The sequence below is a fragment of the Varanus komodoensis genome, unplaced genomic scaffold (genome assembly GCF_004798865.1).
Source record: "Varanus komodoensis strain SLA01 unplaced genomic scaffold, ASM479886v1 scaffold26, whole genome shotgun sequence".
NCBI classification, from domain to species: domain Eukaryota; kingdom Metazoa; phylum Chordata; class Lepidosauria; order Squamata; family Varanidae; genus Varanus; species Varanus komodoensis.
Genome location: NW_025335684.1, coordinates 5,096,621 through 5,112,498, shown reverse-complemented (window position 1 = coordinate 5,112,498; position 15,878 = coordinate 5,096,621). Strand labels below are relative to the sequence as shown.

Below are 15,878 nucleotides of genomic sequence, written 5' to 3'. Positions count from 1 at the left end.
GGTTACCAAACAAGCAGGTCGTTTCTCAGACAATCAGGTGCTTGTTGACTTAGGGAAGACTTCCTCAGGCCCACTTATTTTGACAAATGTTAGCTCTGATTTCTTGTTGTCATTTTAAAAATGTCAGTTCTGGAATTTAACTTTGGAAAGAAATTCTCGCTGTTTCCCAGAGCATTCAAGTATGAGGCCTTTTTCACAGATATTGCAAATCTGCCAATATTGCAAATCTCAATTTTCCAGTTCAGAGAGGGAAAGAGAGAGAGAGAGGGAGAGGGAGATCTACTTGGAGAAAAGAGTAGTGGATTGACCAGATAAATTTTTAAAAAGGCACAGCTAAAGCACAGGGTGACAAAGAGTTGCGAGAGAAGTTGTCAGCTTTCTGTGTTCATACATGTGGGTCTCCTGCCAAACCCAGCTCTTCAGTATCTCCTTGAAAAGCCCCTTCCCACGAAACCCCTTCAAATGGCAAGCAGAGTTGCAAATGCTTTCCGTGTGAGGGAAAATCAGTTTTGTATGCAGATTAAAATACACGGTGCTACTGTGGAATGAAAAATCTTGGAACCCAGCTGTCTCCGTCATCCCAGCTCTCTTTCTTGCTCTCCTCCCCTCTTTCCCAGGAAGTCTCCCCCTTACTTTAAGGGACAAGTGTCTGCAGAAAACAAAAGCACTCTTTCAAAAGCCTTTAGGCTCAAAGGTAGGACTCTGATGTCCCTGAAAACTGGGAATACAGGCATAGTCATTCCTAGCGATAAATGCAGGTAGTGGGTGTCCCCAGGACTGCAGCCAAAATGGGTCTCCTGAGAAACAAGCCAGAGGTGCCTTTCTCCATCTGTATCTGTTTCGCAAGTCAGCTCTAGTGACAAGGAAAAGAACCTGTGGCAAAGCATTGCCATTCTGAGAGCTGCAGCTTGCAAACATGGCACGATCTGCCACAGAATCGCCGTTTAATCTGGTAGTCTTTGAATCAAGGGGAAACCTTTCAGTTTATACCCTGGTGTCGCAAACCGCAATTCTTTCTTCGAGCATTCAAAAGCCAGAGGCTGTGTTCCTTGCAAAGTGTACTTTATTGACTCCAAAGCACACAAACACCCAGAAGGGATCTCTGAGCATGCACAGAGTGGTTTGTTGAAGCCAATCTAGTATTCACCTCCGGGAACGCTCCTTATGAGTGTGCCTGAGCACCATCCCTTCCGGCGAGGCCTTCTGAAAGTGACCACCGCTCCTTCCTGCATGCCAGTCCTCTAATTGGCCACCTGCTCTGCTGCCTGCCCACCTGGACTGTCTGACCTTGAGATAAGTGCATCCACTTCCCTCGTCTCGGCGTCTTGGCATGGCCTATCTTCCCCAGCTCCCCTTCCATCTGGTTCACATTCTGATTCTGATTCTTCGGACCTCCAGCAGGCAGTCCTTGAGAACAAGCTCCCAAAGCAGTCACCCTTCCCACCCTCAGCAACTGGTCACATTCACACAACATGATAGCACACACTCAAGGGCCAAGGAAGGGTTGAATATGACTTGCTGTTGAACCAGAGGTTGTTGCTGAAATTCAGGTTATCCTGTTGTCTGAACCTACCCATCCTAACAAACCATGGTTTATTAGTCACGAGCAACCCACAGTTCACAACCCAACTACAAACCCATGGGTTCTCTTCATGGGTTGTTTGTGATGAACAAACCATGGTTTGTTAGTGTGGCTGGGTTCAGACAGCTTAACAACAACCTACAGTTCAAGGAAAACCCACACTCAGCCCTTGAGTGTTATTGTGTTGTCTGAACCCAGCTGTTGACTCCAGTGGACCTGAACTTGGAGGATAATGTGTGTTTGCATTGCACCGTCCAACAGAGCTGGCAATGAGGGGACCAGAGCTCCATGGCGATGCCCTCGTCTGTTGCAGAAGGTCCCGGGTTCCAGTGCTCCATCTTGGCATCCCACGGGGAAAGCCCTCTTTCCTTGGCCTTCGTCAGCAGCATAAAAAGCTGCAAAGAATGGGAAATGCCTCTCAAGGTGCAAGGCATTCTCCCTGTGTAAGGAGCAATTAACTCACCTCCTGGGGAGGCCAGGTGTGTGCATCTGTTCTCGGCAAGCCCATGCCAGTGACCGAGGCAGGTGCAACAGGTAGTGCCGCTCTCAGGGTAGGCAGTTTGCTCCTTGTTCTCAGTGCAGCGACAAGCCTTGCAACAGGGACACTGGCATCTCGGAGGGGGCTTGTGGGTGGAAAGGGTTACGGGTGGGGTCTTCCCTGCCACCCCTCTAATGGCCAGGGAAGGCGTCGTGAGCCGGACCAGGTGGCCTGCAGAGCTCATGGAAGCCTGGCTGGGCTCTGTGCAGCTGAGCTGAACACCTAGCCTGGCCCACCTGTTGACTCCGATCACCGGCTTGGCATGGGCCGCATCTCCTCCTCTGTCTCTCGGCTTGCCGTCTGCCTGCTTTGCAACCGGACTCCCATCAACAGCTGATCTCGGACCTTGGCCAAGGCCTGACAGGAGAGGACAAACTTTGACCCAGTTGGGTCTGGCTGGAAAAAAGGCAGGCCGAGAGCAATTAATCATGCAGAGCGCAAGCCATCAGCCTCTTCTGTTGGCAGGCACTTGGTGGAGGTAGTATTTTTCTGGCTGCGTTTACAGATTGCTGGCTTGGACACTGAAGCATCAGCAACCGGCAGTGCTAATCGGATTCTAATCAGCAGCTCCCTGGAGTTGTACTCCCGAGGAAGCTAAGCAAGGGTTGGTTTGGTGGCAGCCGCTGTTTTTACCTTGGGACACAGGTGTCTGACACAGCAAGCTTTGAGAATCGCACCGCTCCTGGCAAAACTGAGTCTCCCCCTCTATCAAAATAGTTATGCGTCACACACGCCCTGGATGCTGGGCCCAGTCAAAGGACAGCTCGATGGGTGACTTGTGCGAGGGAGGGCTTGTCTCCTTCCCACCCGTATCTCTCAACACCCCATTTCCCCCCTCTTCGAGAAAACAGCCGTGGCTCGACTCCGAAGCCAAGGCAAGTGGGAACACCTTTTCGAAAGGGCGGCCTTGGCGGGGTTGATGGCTCTCCCACATTGGAGGCGCCCAAGAGGCAGTCAGACGGTCATCCTGCATTCAGCAGCGGGTGGACTTGGTTGTGCGATTCTGTGTAGGGACTCTGTGTGTGGGGAAGAGCAGAAAAGTGTTCTAAGTCAGAGCAAGTGATGGAGCCATGGATTGACCCTCTGGAAAGGCCCAGTGCAAAGTCAAACACCCCTCCTTGAGTTTTTTTTACTGGACTTGGTCCCTGATTTATTATGATGGCTATATTCCATTTATTCCCCATGTTCCTTCCCCTTGCAAGGAACCCAAAGCAGCTGACAAGGTTCCCCTTCTCCCATTGCATCCTCACAACAACCCTGTGAGGTAGGTTAGGCTGAGAGTTTGTGACTGTCCCAAAGTCACCCAGTGAGTTGCATGGCTGAGTGGGGACTCGAACCCAGATCCTGAGTCCCAGTCCAACACTCTAACCCTGAGGCCATACTGGTTGTCATAATTAAATTTAATTACAGGATGGTGTATAGGCTACTTCTACAGCGGTGCACTTAGGTAATATTCAAGTCTCCAAATTTAATGGTCTTATGCTCATCCATTCTATAAAAATGACTTACCACCCCCTTTTAATGATCTTCATGCATATTACTTCACTTGCATTAAACTTCAGGAAGCCCAGTTCGGGGTCCTCCTGCTCATTCTGCTCAGCGGTTCCATGGCCACGTGCTCCAAAGTTCTGCCCCGACGGTACCACCATTCTTCTGGCTGCCTGTTCGTGGCGGCGCTTCAGTCCCTTGCCCCAGTTTAGGCTCGTTCTTCGGATGCGAGCAGCAGGCCACACTCCTTCCCGTGCTTGTGGGCTTTGAAACAGATTTTCAGAAATGCTGCTTGGGGGAGCTGCTGGTTCTTGTGCACGGTGGAATTGGGGAAGAGAAGAAAACCTGCCCCGATGCTTGAACAAGCTCCTCGTGCGAGGCTCCTCAGCGTCTGTGGCGCCCACTTTACGAAGTACGTGGCAAATCCGCCCAGCCATTAGACTTTGCCAGAACGGCCCTGGCTGTGGAGAACTCAAGTTGGAGCACGAAAGCTTGATCGATCAATATGCAAACGGCATCCGGGTATGCATTGGTATGCATCTCTCTTATGCAGTTTTTCATGCGTTCGTTTCCGTTTAATCAGATAGGCCACAGTCCTCGGTCCAAAGACCCTCCATTAAAGAGCAACCTCCCTGCCGTCCCGCCATGGCAACCAGTTCCCAAGCTGATGCTGACAGTGCAAGCAGAACCCAGAGAGCTAATGATGCGTTTGGACAATCTTGTACCCTGGACTTAAGTGTCTCTGGGGGAAATTTTAAACGTAACACTCACTTCTTCCCGTATCTCCTAATTTCTCGCTGTCCTCTTATTGATCCGGCTTGGCCACAAAGGTCAGAGAGAGAGAGGATAACTAATCGTGGCACTTTAGAGGGCTGCTGTGGTCCTTAAACATTTCCCCCCCGAGTTTAGTCCTTGACTAGGGTGTAGGTAGCCTTTAGAAGACATTTTAGAAGAGCAGAAAGCCAAGCCATTCCAAGCCGCCAGTTCCCTTATCACATCTAGTAATCATGAAACTTTCAGGCCAAGAACAACAAACCTGGTTGTCTGTCTTGCGTAACACTGGATCCACTTGAAATGCTGAGCATCTTCTAAGGAACAGGAGAGATAGCATGGAGATTTAATCCCATTAATGAGTAAATACCTATCCATTCCCCATGTTGGCTAGTAATTCTTTGCGGCCTTGTTTGGGCTTTGTTTTAGACGCAGTTTATATATGAAATGGTCTTCGGAGCTCTTCTTGGTGCCAGGCCCAATCTCCGAAATAGGCTCAGCACATGCATTATTACATAGCTGCATTTCATCCTCGCAACAACAACCCTGTGAGGTGTGTTAAGCTGAGAGCGAGCAATTGGCTCAAAGTCACCCAGTAAGTTTTGTGGCTGAGTGGGGTCTTAAACCCAACTCCCTTGGGTTCCCAGTTCAACCACCATACCACACTGGTTCTCCTTTGAATAATATACGTTCTGGCTGAAACCCAGAGTGGATACACTGCTGGAGACAAGATAAAGGTAAAGGAAAAGGTTTCCCCTTGACGTTACGTCCAGTCATGCCCGTCTCTCGGGGGCAGTGCTCATCTCCGTTTCCTAGCCGAGGGAGCCAGCGTTTGTCCGCAGACAGTCTCCGTGGTCGTGTGGCCGGCATGACTAAAAACTAAAGTGCGCGGAACGCTGTTACCTGCCCACCCAAGTGGTACCTTTTCATCTACTTGCATTTGCATGCTTTCGAACTGCAAGGCTGGCAGGAGCTGGGACGGAGCAACGGGAACTCACCCCGTTGTGCAGATTCGAACCGGCGACCTTTTGATCAACCAGCACAGCGGATTAAGCCACTGCGCCACCTGCAGTTCTGAAGACATGATAGAGGGGTACAAAATTGGGCATGGTATGGAACAAGTGCAGGGGCGGGGGGGGGAGGGAGGGAGAGTTTTCTCCCTCCCTTCTACTATTGCAGTCCAGAGGCCTTTCATGGGGTTGAACGAACGGTGGGAGAGTCCAGACAGATAACAGGAAAGTCTTCCTGATGCAGTGTTGGCACTCACTTCGGCAAGATGTCGCGATGGCAACCACTTCAAACAGCTTTGAAAGGGGCCTGGGCAAATCCCTGGAGGAGAAGGTTATCAAGAGCTACTAGTCCTCATGGCTGCATGCTAGCTCTTGATCTGGGGTGCTATGGCTGTGTACACCAGTTGGCGCGGAACACGGGCAGGAAGGTTGCGTTGGAATCTTGCTGGCAGCTGGCTGGCCGCTGAGAGGGCAGAAGGCCAGATGGGCCTCTTCTGGATTTAAGGAATTCCCACCCTGGGCCCTCACTCCTGCAGATGGGACATGCAGCGCGGAGCTCTTCCCAACCTCCTGGCCTGGAGATCATTTCTGCCCCGACCAGCAGACACCGGATGGTGTGTGTGTCCTGCAGCATGTGCAGGACAGATATTAACCACAGCAATGATTAACTTTCCCAAAGCGACAAATGTTTACAGCTTTGCTTCGATTTTCAGATGATTTGGCCAGCCATTGGGAGAGGACGACTTTGCTGGAATCAGCCACATGTCAAGACTCTGTATGTGTGCAGAATATTGTTTAAAGTACACAATGCTCTTTTTTACAAAAATAAATAAAAACCTTCGCATGTGAGTATTGTTGCTGCCAGATGTTGCTTATTTCAAAAGATGGATGCATTTGCTCACATTCAGCCCTTGCGTTGCCCAGTATTCCCACTATCAAGTTTCCTTGCTGCCGAATTTAGATCAAGAGCTTCGTGAAGGCAGATCTCTCTCTCTCTCCCCCCCCCCCAACTGTTAAATAGCACCTACAATGTATTTATCGCATTGGGTATCCTGGCTTTTTTCCAAGGAACCGTGCAGTTGGGTGGGTATCCGGTATTTTATCCACACAGTGGCTCTGTGAAGTAGGAGCACTGAGAGCGAGGAGGATGCCCAAGCTAGCTGGCAGCCTTCTTTCCCATCCGGCCTGCCAGATGACCATGCTGGCTAGAGGTGATAGGAGTTGTAGTCCAACACAGGGGGGCAGGATCAGGTTGGGGAGGCACCATGACGCTACAGGCTGGGACAGTTCTGTGTGGGACGCAGAATAGCGAGTCTCTGTTCTTCTTCCAACAGAGCCACCCCAGTGCATCCTCCCTATAGGCAGGCTGGAGGTGCAGAACCTCTGTCAGTCCGAGGGCCAAATTCCATCTTGCAGCAGCCCTCGGGGGCCACATTTCGCTGCTGGGCGGGCCCAAGGACAAAGGGGTGGAGCAAAAATACCAACAAAATTTCACATTAGCCTTTTACTCTGGTAACTGAGCCTTAGGAGAGGCATTTCTCCCTCTTCGAATGGGGGAAAAGATTTCCTGAAAGTCGGGAAACTGGTAGACCCTAATTGTTTGGGGAAAGAAAGGTGAGCAAGAGGAAGGGGCTTGTAACCGGCTGGGACCTTAGGAGGGACAGATGTTGCCCTTGGGTCTGTACCTCTGCACACCTGTCCTAGTGGGGAGCACTCCTGTGTGTCCCATCCAGTATCTGAGGTCACAGGAGACCTGGGAGTCCCCCGGCTATCAGAAATGGCATTCTGCACACTCCCCTTTGTAGCTGGCATGGAAAGGACCATAGTAGTGGCTACTAAGGACAGACTCTCATCCTTGAAGAGGAGGAAAAGGGGCGTTTTGGTGGGAAGGGAGGAGATGAGGCAGTCAGGGTACAAGTTATCCTGAGACCTACCCAGCCTCCTTCTCTCTCTGAAATATGATTGCTAAGCAGGCAAAAAAAGCTCATCTCCGAGATTAAATCAACCCAGAGCTTTCCCGAGCAGCAAAAATGACAAAACCGAGGCGGTCATGCATTGGATTCATTGTGAGGAGGTGAGGCTCCCTGGAGAAGACCACCCTGCTGGGGAAAGCTGCAGGCAGGCGGCAGAAAGGGAAGCCCAAACAGGGGATGGATGGCCTCCATCAAGGAAGCCATGGCCAAGCATTTAGGACAGCTAAGCAGTGATGTCACGGACGGACATTATGGCAGGTTCTCCTTCATAGGGTAGCCATAAGCCGCAGATGACTCGATGGCTCATAGCAGCAGCAGCAAAACAAAACAAAAATCCAGACAGTGTGAGAGGAGAGAGAAGGGAAGATTGCCAGGTTTTATCTCACCTTGCATACAATGTTCCTAAGTCTCCGAGTCCAGGGATTGTGCCCTTCCTGGCTTTACAAAGCTGCAACAGCTTTCCAGTCGAAAAGCCAAAGCAAACCTCAGCTGGTATGCATTTTAGAAGGCACTTGGATCTAGGTTTACATATTTGAGGCTTGTTTGCAAGTTCTCTAATCAACCAGTGCCTTGCGGGGATAGGTTCGACCCTCCCCCCCCCCCCCCCTTTTTAAATAATACCCTTCCCTTTTGAAACTGGCTTTTCTTTCAAAGCATTCATCAAGCCAGGGCGAAATCAGCACATCCCCCTCAAGTGCATGCACAGTTTTTAAACAACACAGATTTCAGTGTTGTTACAACCGGTTGGCTGCCTTCTCCTTCACTGTGCGTCTTTCACTGCTGCCTTGAAAAATGGCGCATTAACAATGCAACGAAAAGTGCTCAGCCAGCACACTCGGTCTCTAATTCTGGAACTGTGACTGCAGTTTCTCTCTCTCCCCCTCCTCTGTTTTCCCATCCCTCCCCAGGGATCCATAGCTGGAAAAGCAAACTCTGTACCAGATGCATGGCAGCCTGGGTGCTGTGCGAAACACAGGGTGTAGCAGCTCCGTATTTTAAAGAAATCGGCTCTGATTTGGGGGCAGACAACTAGAGATAGAAGGTGGGTGTGGAAGAGAAGCAGAGACAGATATTAAAATGATACCAAGGGGAAGCATGCAGAAAAGATTCTAAGGTTAGGTTGACTTTAATACCTATTCTGTGGTGTGGTTTTCCTCTTCCCTGGCATACTGAAGTTGGTTTGGAACTGAAATAGGGGAGAGAGACAATGTCCTTAATAGAGTGTATGACCATTCGCTGCGGATCCGTTTCCTATTTCTTTGGTTTGTCAGTTCTGTGCTCACTGGATCAGCTGGTGGAGGGATTTGGTTTTAATAATGAAGTTGTGGTCTATTTTTACACATTTCAGAAATGCTCCAAGCCAAGTTGTTTGAGACAAGCTTGATTCTTAACTAGGGCAGAGAAATCTTTTATCAAAAATGTGAAGGAAAAAACAGCAACCCAATCCCCGCCCTGCCAAAAGTGTTAAACTGTGATGGTTGGTAAAGCAACACTCTTTATGAAATAGTTAAATATTCTAAAATGATAGATTGTTGATTTCATAAATGAGCTGAGAATTGTCAAGCCCTCTGCAAACCGAAACAGTTTTTCAAATAGATATAATTAATATAGTACAGTTGCTTCAAATGTGACTTTCTAGAATAAGGGGCAGCTTTGAGAGAGAGGTTTCTTTGCAGGACACAAGTGTGGCTGTTTTCTCAGGGTGGTACCTGCCAGAGGCATAGGACTACAGTCCCCATTATCCCCAACCGGCACAATTATGCTTGTGGGGTGACTATTTTACACCTACCCCAAGTATTCACACTGTGTAAATGCATCAAGGAAGCAAGCACATGGCAGAGTCTCGAGCAACAAAGCTTCAGCGAGGCCTCTTCCCAGACACGCCGGGAAACTTTCCAACCTGGGAAAGCGCATGGCACCGATCCATGAATGCTGATAAGGAGCTGAACTCACGAAGCAGTGTAGCCGCTCTCAGCTTTGCTGGCTGATCTACCCACAAGAAAGAGGGCCTGGGAGTTGAGAAAGTATAGCTAGAGGAGGCCAGTGTGGTGAACATGAGAGCAGGACCGGGACTCGGGCAACCTGGGTTCGAGTCCCCGCTCAGCCACGGAGCCAACTGGGTGATGCTGGGCCAGTCACAGATTCTTGGCCCAGCCTACCTCACAGGGTTGTGGTGTGGGGAGAAGGTGGAGCGTAAGAGGAGAATGATGTCCGCTGCCTCGAGTTCCTTGAAAGGAAAAAAGGAAGGCTATAAATATTATAAACAGCATCGGCCTTGCCCAGGAGTTCTGATTCAGTGCTGCAGTCTAGCTCCTCTTCACAGGAGCCCTTTCTGCCCCTTTCTTGTTGGAAGCAGAGTTATGGGATTGTCTGGAGAATGTCAGCTACCATGTGCGATGCTTTACAAAGGAGCAAGATAGATGGAAGGTGAGTTGTCCTTGCCCCAAGGCACGTACACGTCGGAATGTGAGCAGCAGGAAGAGGAGAAAAAGGACCAAGGTTAACCAAATAAACGTGGCGGTTGTGGCGGGCAGGCGGGACACCGCAGGCACAATGAATGTAGAAATACCTCATAAATTCTGCCACAGCATCTGAGATTCCAATAGGAAGTTGCCTCTTGCAGTTGGAAATGCAACACCCCCCCCCCCTCGGCTTTTCTTCACAGGGACCGTTTGTAGGTGTTGGGCGACCAGGCAATGCCGTGCCAGGTCAGGCTAACAGCCCATTGTAGTGGCCAGACTGGCTCTCACAGGTAGGGCAGGGGGGCAGCAGCCCCCTCCAGCCCTTGCTTGTTTGTTTATTTATATTGCGATTTATATCCTGCCTTTTTCCTGCAAAGGGCTCAAGGCAGCTTACATCTCCTCCTCCTCCATCTTCTCCCCACAACAACCACCCTGTGAGGCAGGCTGGGCTGAGAGGCTGTGACTGGCCCAAAGTCACCCAGTTGGCTCCATGGCTGAGTGGGGACTCGAACCCAGATCCTCCGAGTCCCAGTTCTGTGCTCTTCACCACTACACCACACTGGCTCCCATGTTCCCCAGCAACTGGTGCACAGAGGCACACTGTCTCCGATGCTGGAGGGAGCACCTAGTTCATCAGGACTAGCAGCCTTCTCCCCTCTAAATTTGTCCAAGTCACTTTTCAAACCATCCATGTGCCTGGCTGTGAAATGTCTGCCAAAAATTAGACCCCTCTTTGGGAAGCCTACCTGATCCCCGGGGAAATTCACTCCTTCCATAATTTCATCCGTGGCCTTTTCTCCACACATGCAGGTCACACATGGGTGGACTCTCCTGAGTCTCTCTCTCTTCCAAATGGGAAATGTAACGGAATATTCCCATCCCAGGCACTGTAAACAGGCCAGAGTACTCAGGGGCCTGATTCACACATGCGGGTTTCTTCCCCCCACCCCTGCTCCGTGCAATTTGCCTAATTACTCCCCCCTCCACATCACGTGGGTTGCCACATCGCCCAAAGCCAGCAAGGGGGGGCATGTTCCAAGACAGCCCAAAACCTTACCACACGCCCTCAGTTCTGGGATAGTTTCGAAGCTGCATGCGCCGTGTGCCTTGCCATGTTCGGACACTGCAGGTGGGCACAGGCGGGCACCACTCAGGGGCTGCAGTTGGCATGCGCATGCGTGGGGAAAAGAAGACCCTGTCGCTTCTCTTCTCCTCTGATGTCTGAACCCGGCCACCGGGTGGGTTCACACAAAAGGATAGGCCACGGTAGCTGATAACCCAGGTGGTTGTGTTGTCTGAATCCAGCCCGCATGGCTGAAACAACCCAAGCTGCTGGGTTTGGGCCACACCACAAACTCCCCTTGGTTCACTTATTTCATTTAATCCACTGAGCTGGGTTAAATAAGCAGCCGGGCCAGAGGTACGGGCCTTGTGGATTAAATTTCAGGTCTCATCTGGATCTGGACAATATAGTTAGCTTAGGGGTGGCCATGAAACCATCCAACAAGCCATCACTTGGCGGGGGCTTTGTAGCTGCCAAAAATGCACCCTGAAAGAGGCGTTAAGCTCTTGGAACACCAATGCAAGGGGAAGAGAGCAACTGGGGGCCCCTTGGAGCAGCAGGAGACACGGTGTTGGTGGAATGAAGATGCTCACTGGGATTATGAAGACCCGTTTGGATGCTCAACTGCAAAGCTCACTGAGTGACTTATCTATTAAGGAAGAGGCCGTTGTCGAGCGAATGGATTATATCTTCAGGAGCTGAAATTGGAAAGGAGGCATCTCCTCTCTCACCAACAGACCTGATTTCGGGCCTGCACCTTCTCTCAACTTTATTCCCCTGCCCCACCCTTCCCTCCAGAGTTTTGGACTAATGAAAGCGAGAACAGCATATTGCCTGCTCTGTAATTCCCCAAGCCATCCAGGGCTAACCTCCTGGGTTTTCGTTGCTAGGTTTTAATAGCAGAAACGGAAGATGTCTCAAAGCCACTTGAGAAATTAAAAGTTGCTGGGGTGGGGGGAGGAAGGAAAAATCTACATGCCTAATTCCCTTCCAGGCTGGAAGCAGATTTGGGCTTCGGAATAGGGCAGTTATAAAAGCAAAGCATTGCCAAGATTCTACAAGATCAGATTTTAATTTGTAGTGGAGTGTGGGGTGTGTGGGGGTGTGTATGTGTGCATATAAGAGCCAATGCATGTGACCTGACAGGCACACCGCAAGATAAATGATTGTCTCCAAAGGCATTTCAAGCCAAGCTCTCCTTTCATAGACAAGCTGAATTTAGCTCCAGTAATTTCCAACGCCATGCAGTGGTGCGATTCTATCAGAGTTCTTCAAAGACTACGCACGGAGGCTGTACAGCATCCCCTTACCCATGGAACCCCCTCATCTTTAGTGTAAACCCCACAGATGCCCCATAATTTGAAAGGGAAGCCTCCTCTCCCCTCTGTTAAAATAATTAAAAAGTTGTCCACTGGGATGCAAGCAGGGTGGGGATGGTGGGAGAGAGAACGCAATCTGAGCAGAACTTGTGTGCCGACTTCTGTAACGCCGGGAGCAAATGGACCCAAGGTTATTACCTCCAAGGGAGTCCAGAGAAAACTGGCACAGGGTGGAGGTGGCGGCAGCACTGGGGGAAATGTTGGAAGCAGCAGCCTTGCCCTGTGCAACCGGATTCAGACAAGCAACTGGTAACAAGCGAGCAAACAAGGGGGCTTGCCTTTGATCTTATCCATGAAGGCTTTATTAGAAAACGGCATGTGTTGTACCACCTTATCCTAAAAAACCCAGTCTAGAGAGGGAGTTAACTCTTACAAGTCAATGGTGGTTTCTAGAAGTTTCCTTAGGTTTAAGGTTGCTTTTCTGTGCACATTTGCCTTGAGTTGAAGGCAGTGGGACTTCTAAACTGAAGAATAACACGATCGACTCAGAATGAAGAAGTTTAGCAAACAGCCTTCCTTTGTTTATAAGAGGAAGGTGTTACAAAATGTATGCAACACCAAACAGCAGCAGCTGCAACAGCAATAACAGACTTAGTATCCACGGAAGGAAGTCTCTATTTCCTCCGTAAATTTACCTGCAACTCCAATTGTAGCGTTGGCTTGTTAAGAGCAGAGGGGAGGGGTTCGTGTGCGTTTCCTTAAGCGAAACTGGGTTGCAAAATGATGGGAAAGTAGCAGAATTTGGAGATGCATGCACAAGGGAGCCCTTTCCACAGCAAGGGAAGTGCACAAGAACAAAATGAAAGCACTTGTGTACTTTTGCAATGGCTTATTCTGCAGTGCTGTAGGTAACAGATCTTAAACTTTAAAAGACGGTTTAAAAGTAGTCTGGGAATAGCCAAAATTCTATACTTGTCTATTCAGGTGTAACTCCCATTGCTTTCAGAGGAGTTTACTCCCAGGTAAGTGTGTTTAGGGTTTTATAGCCAAACACACAAGGAAATATAGTGTAAAGTGTTATTATATGGTGGCCATTTGTTTTAATGAGTAATAATTTATTATCAAAGAGTAAGTTTAGTATGAAACATCCCTCGAGAAACAGCATCAGATTTCTACTGTATAAGACAAAATTCGGTTGGGGATCCCCATAAAACTACCTCATCAAACCTACTACTTACTGCCGCTACTTACACTGGAGGAACCCCCATTGAATGGGCCTTATGCTTGTGTGGAAATACATCCTAAATCCAAGTGGATGGCCCTTGCATTAGAAGGAAGAAAATATAACCGACATCTGAGCATTAGGGTTTTTAAAAGGTCACCCACATTGTTCTGAAACATAAAGTCCAGAAATATTGGGATGGGAAGTGCTGTGAAGCCTTGATGGGGAGGGTTAACTTAGAAGGGATAACGGGGATCGGGGGGGGGGGGTTGGAGACTTCTGGCTCTAGTCTCGAATAAGGGGCGGGCTGGATCCTGCGGAGACTTTCAGTGGGAAAGGCGCTGCCAAGCAAGCGTGTACCAGCAGCCTTATTTTAACCGTTTCTTCCCCTCCCCTCCCCTCCCCAGAACTGATGGAGTTCTTTCTTTAACCCCGGTAACATTTACAAAATGGGATGCCAAAGCAATTTGGAGAGGAGGTTAAGAGAGGATGGGAAAAGGACGACTTGAAAATCGATTTTTAAAAGAAAAAAAAATATGCATCATTTTGCATCCGATCGATCGGGTGGGAATCTCGATCGATAGCATACACACCCACCCACCCCAACGTGGAGCCATAGATCCAGCTGCTCCTTCCTCCGCTAGAATATTATATACACGGATTTGGAAAGGCCGTCGGCTTTGTAGATAGTCTACACATCCAGAGAAATTGGGGGGGGGGGGTCGAGAAGGGGGAAAAGCTGGTCTTGAAAAGCATCCTTTTTAGAAATGTCCTTTCCTCCCTCTCCACCCCCCCGCCCCACTTCGCTCCAAACACTCCACCCAGCTCACAAGATGGCTTCCACCGGTCGTAGATGAGACTGCACCAAAAGGGGGGGGGGATAAATTAAAAGCGCGCACACACCGGTTCTTTCGGTTAAAAGAAAAAGGAAGGCCATCACTTTACCCGCCCTCCAAGAACGTCTCTGCAGCCGGCTCCCTCTTTTTGGGGCGGGGGGGATCGGCGATCAAGATCAACCCAATTACGCGCTTTGCTGCAAAGCTGAGCGCATGCCATGTTCCGGGACTTCCAGGGCTGTGCCGGAGGAGGAGACGCCAGGCCCGGGTGGGTGAACGGGCGGGGGGGGGGGCGCTCAGTCCCGCTCTGGGGGTGCTTGCAGAGGGAAACAGTCTGGGCGAAGGGCGCACCCCTTTTTCTCGCTCTCCGAGGCGCGTTCCGTCTGAGGCTGCCATTGCTTGGATGCAGCGGGGGAGGCCCCTCGGATCAGGCTGAACAGCCCCCGGCCCGGGCAAAAAGGCTAGCTTGCGGGGGGGGGGGCTGTGGAGGGAGAAAAGGGTGCAGGGCAGGCGAGCAGAAGCGGAGAGAGAGAGAGAGCCGCTTCTAATAAAAGGCGGATTTCTCGCTCGGGCCTTCCGGGAGCGGCGCTTGGGGAAGGCCGAAGCGCAGCCGCGGCGCGTCGTTGGCGGACTGGAAAGGGGCGCTTTGCGCGGCTTTTCTGCTGAGCAGCCGCTCAGTATCCACAGGATACGTACCCCGCCTTGACTGCGGCCTCGCGGAGGATCCGGGTGCGAATACATCGAGCGGTGATTTGGAAAGGAAAGGAAAGGAGAAGCCGGCCTGGAAAAGCCCCCGCGCGCCTCGCCGTTCCGCAGAAGGGCGAACGCGGCGACCGGGCGGGTACCCTGGAAGGAAGCGTGCCAAGGCCTCTTTGCGTGCTGGAGAGACACACTTCCTAGCCACCCCCCCCCAAAAAAGAAACCCACCCACCAGCCCCCTGTGCTTGCCTGCACTCCTTAGGGAAAAAGCGAGACGTCTGCTTTACGGCCATTGGAGCAGCGCTGAGAATCTGAGCTGAGTATCCGTCTCCGTGCAAGCTGAGAAAAGGGGGATTTCGAAAATCGTGTTTGGAAAAACGTTTTTTTTTTTTTTTTTTTGGGGGGGGCTAAACCGCCCCCCGGGTCTTTCTGCAGTTGTTGGACACGGGCCGGCCCCGCCCGCGTACCCCTCCTTTGTGCCCGCCCCCCCCCCCCCCCAATTCTCCTTGTTGATCCTTCGCTAATTTGGAGACCATCCATTTAAGTCCCGCTGCCAAGTTGTCACCCTTCCACTCGGCTGCGGGGCGGGGGTGGCTTGGCGAGGTCGCCGCCTGTAAGCTGTTGCTATTTTTTTACTCTCCCGCCCCCCTTTAAAAAAAAACCCCTTACCCTTTTTTTCCTTTCGGCTTATATTTCTATTTATATTACCTTTTCTCTCCCCCCCCCCCCCCCCCCCCCGTGTTTTCTCCCATCTCGCTCAGTCTTTCTGCTTCCTAAAGCGGGCAGCCTTGAAACCGCCCTCGCCCGAGCTCGGGGGCAGTTTGAAACTGCTCGAGTCTTTTTTTTAACATTTACACTGGAATTAAATGACGGGAGATTTCCCCTCCCCCCCCTTCTCTCCCCCCCCCCCCCCGC

At 50.7% G+C, this 15,878-nt stretch overlaps 1 protein-coding gene and 1 long non-coding RNA gene across 2 annotated transcripts in view; one reads left to right on the top strand and one right to left on the bottom strand.

The window, feature by feature from the left end:
- Positions 1-6,234, top strand: part of FBXL18 (F-box and leucine rich repeat protein 18) — a 111,506-nt gene extending 105,272 nt beyond the window's left edge. The window contains exon 6 of the transcript XR_006415019.1: positions 6,103-6,234. The gene's annotated coding sequence lies outside the window, so the exon portion shown is untranslated. The remainder of the gene's footprint in view (positions 1-6,102) is intronic.
- Positions 1,727-15,111, bottom strand: LOC123024915. The gene is made up of 3 exons (XR_006415021.1): positions 14,961-15,111; positions 4,645-4,696; positions 1,727-3,136 (listed from the first exon to the last, which is right to left on the bottom strand). It is a non-coding gene; the product is annotated as an uncharacterized LOC123024915 (long non-coding RNA).
- Between the last annotated feature and the right edge of the window lie 767 nt (positions 15,112-15,878).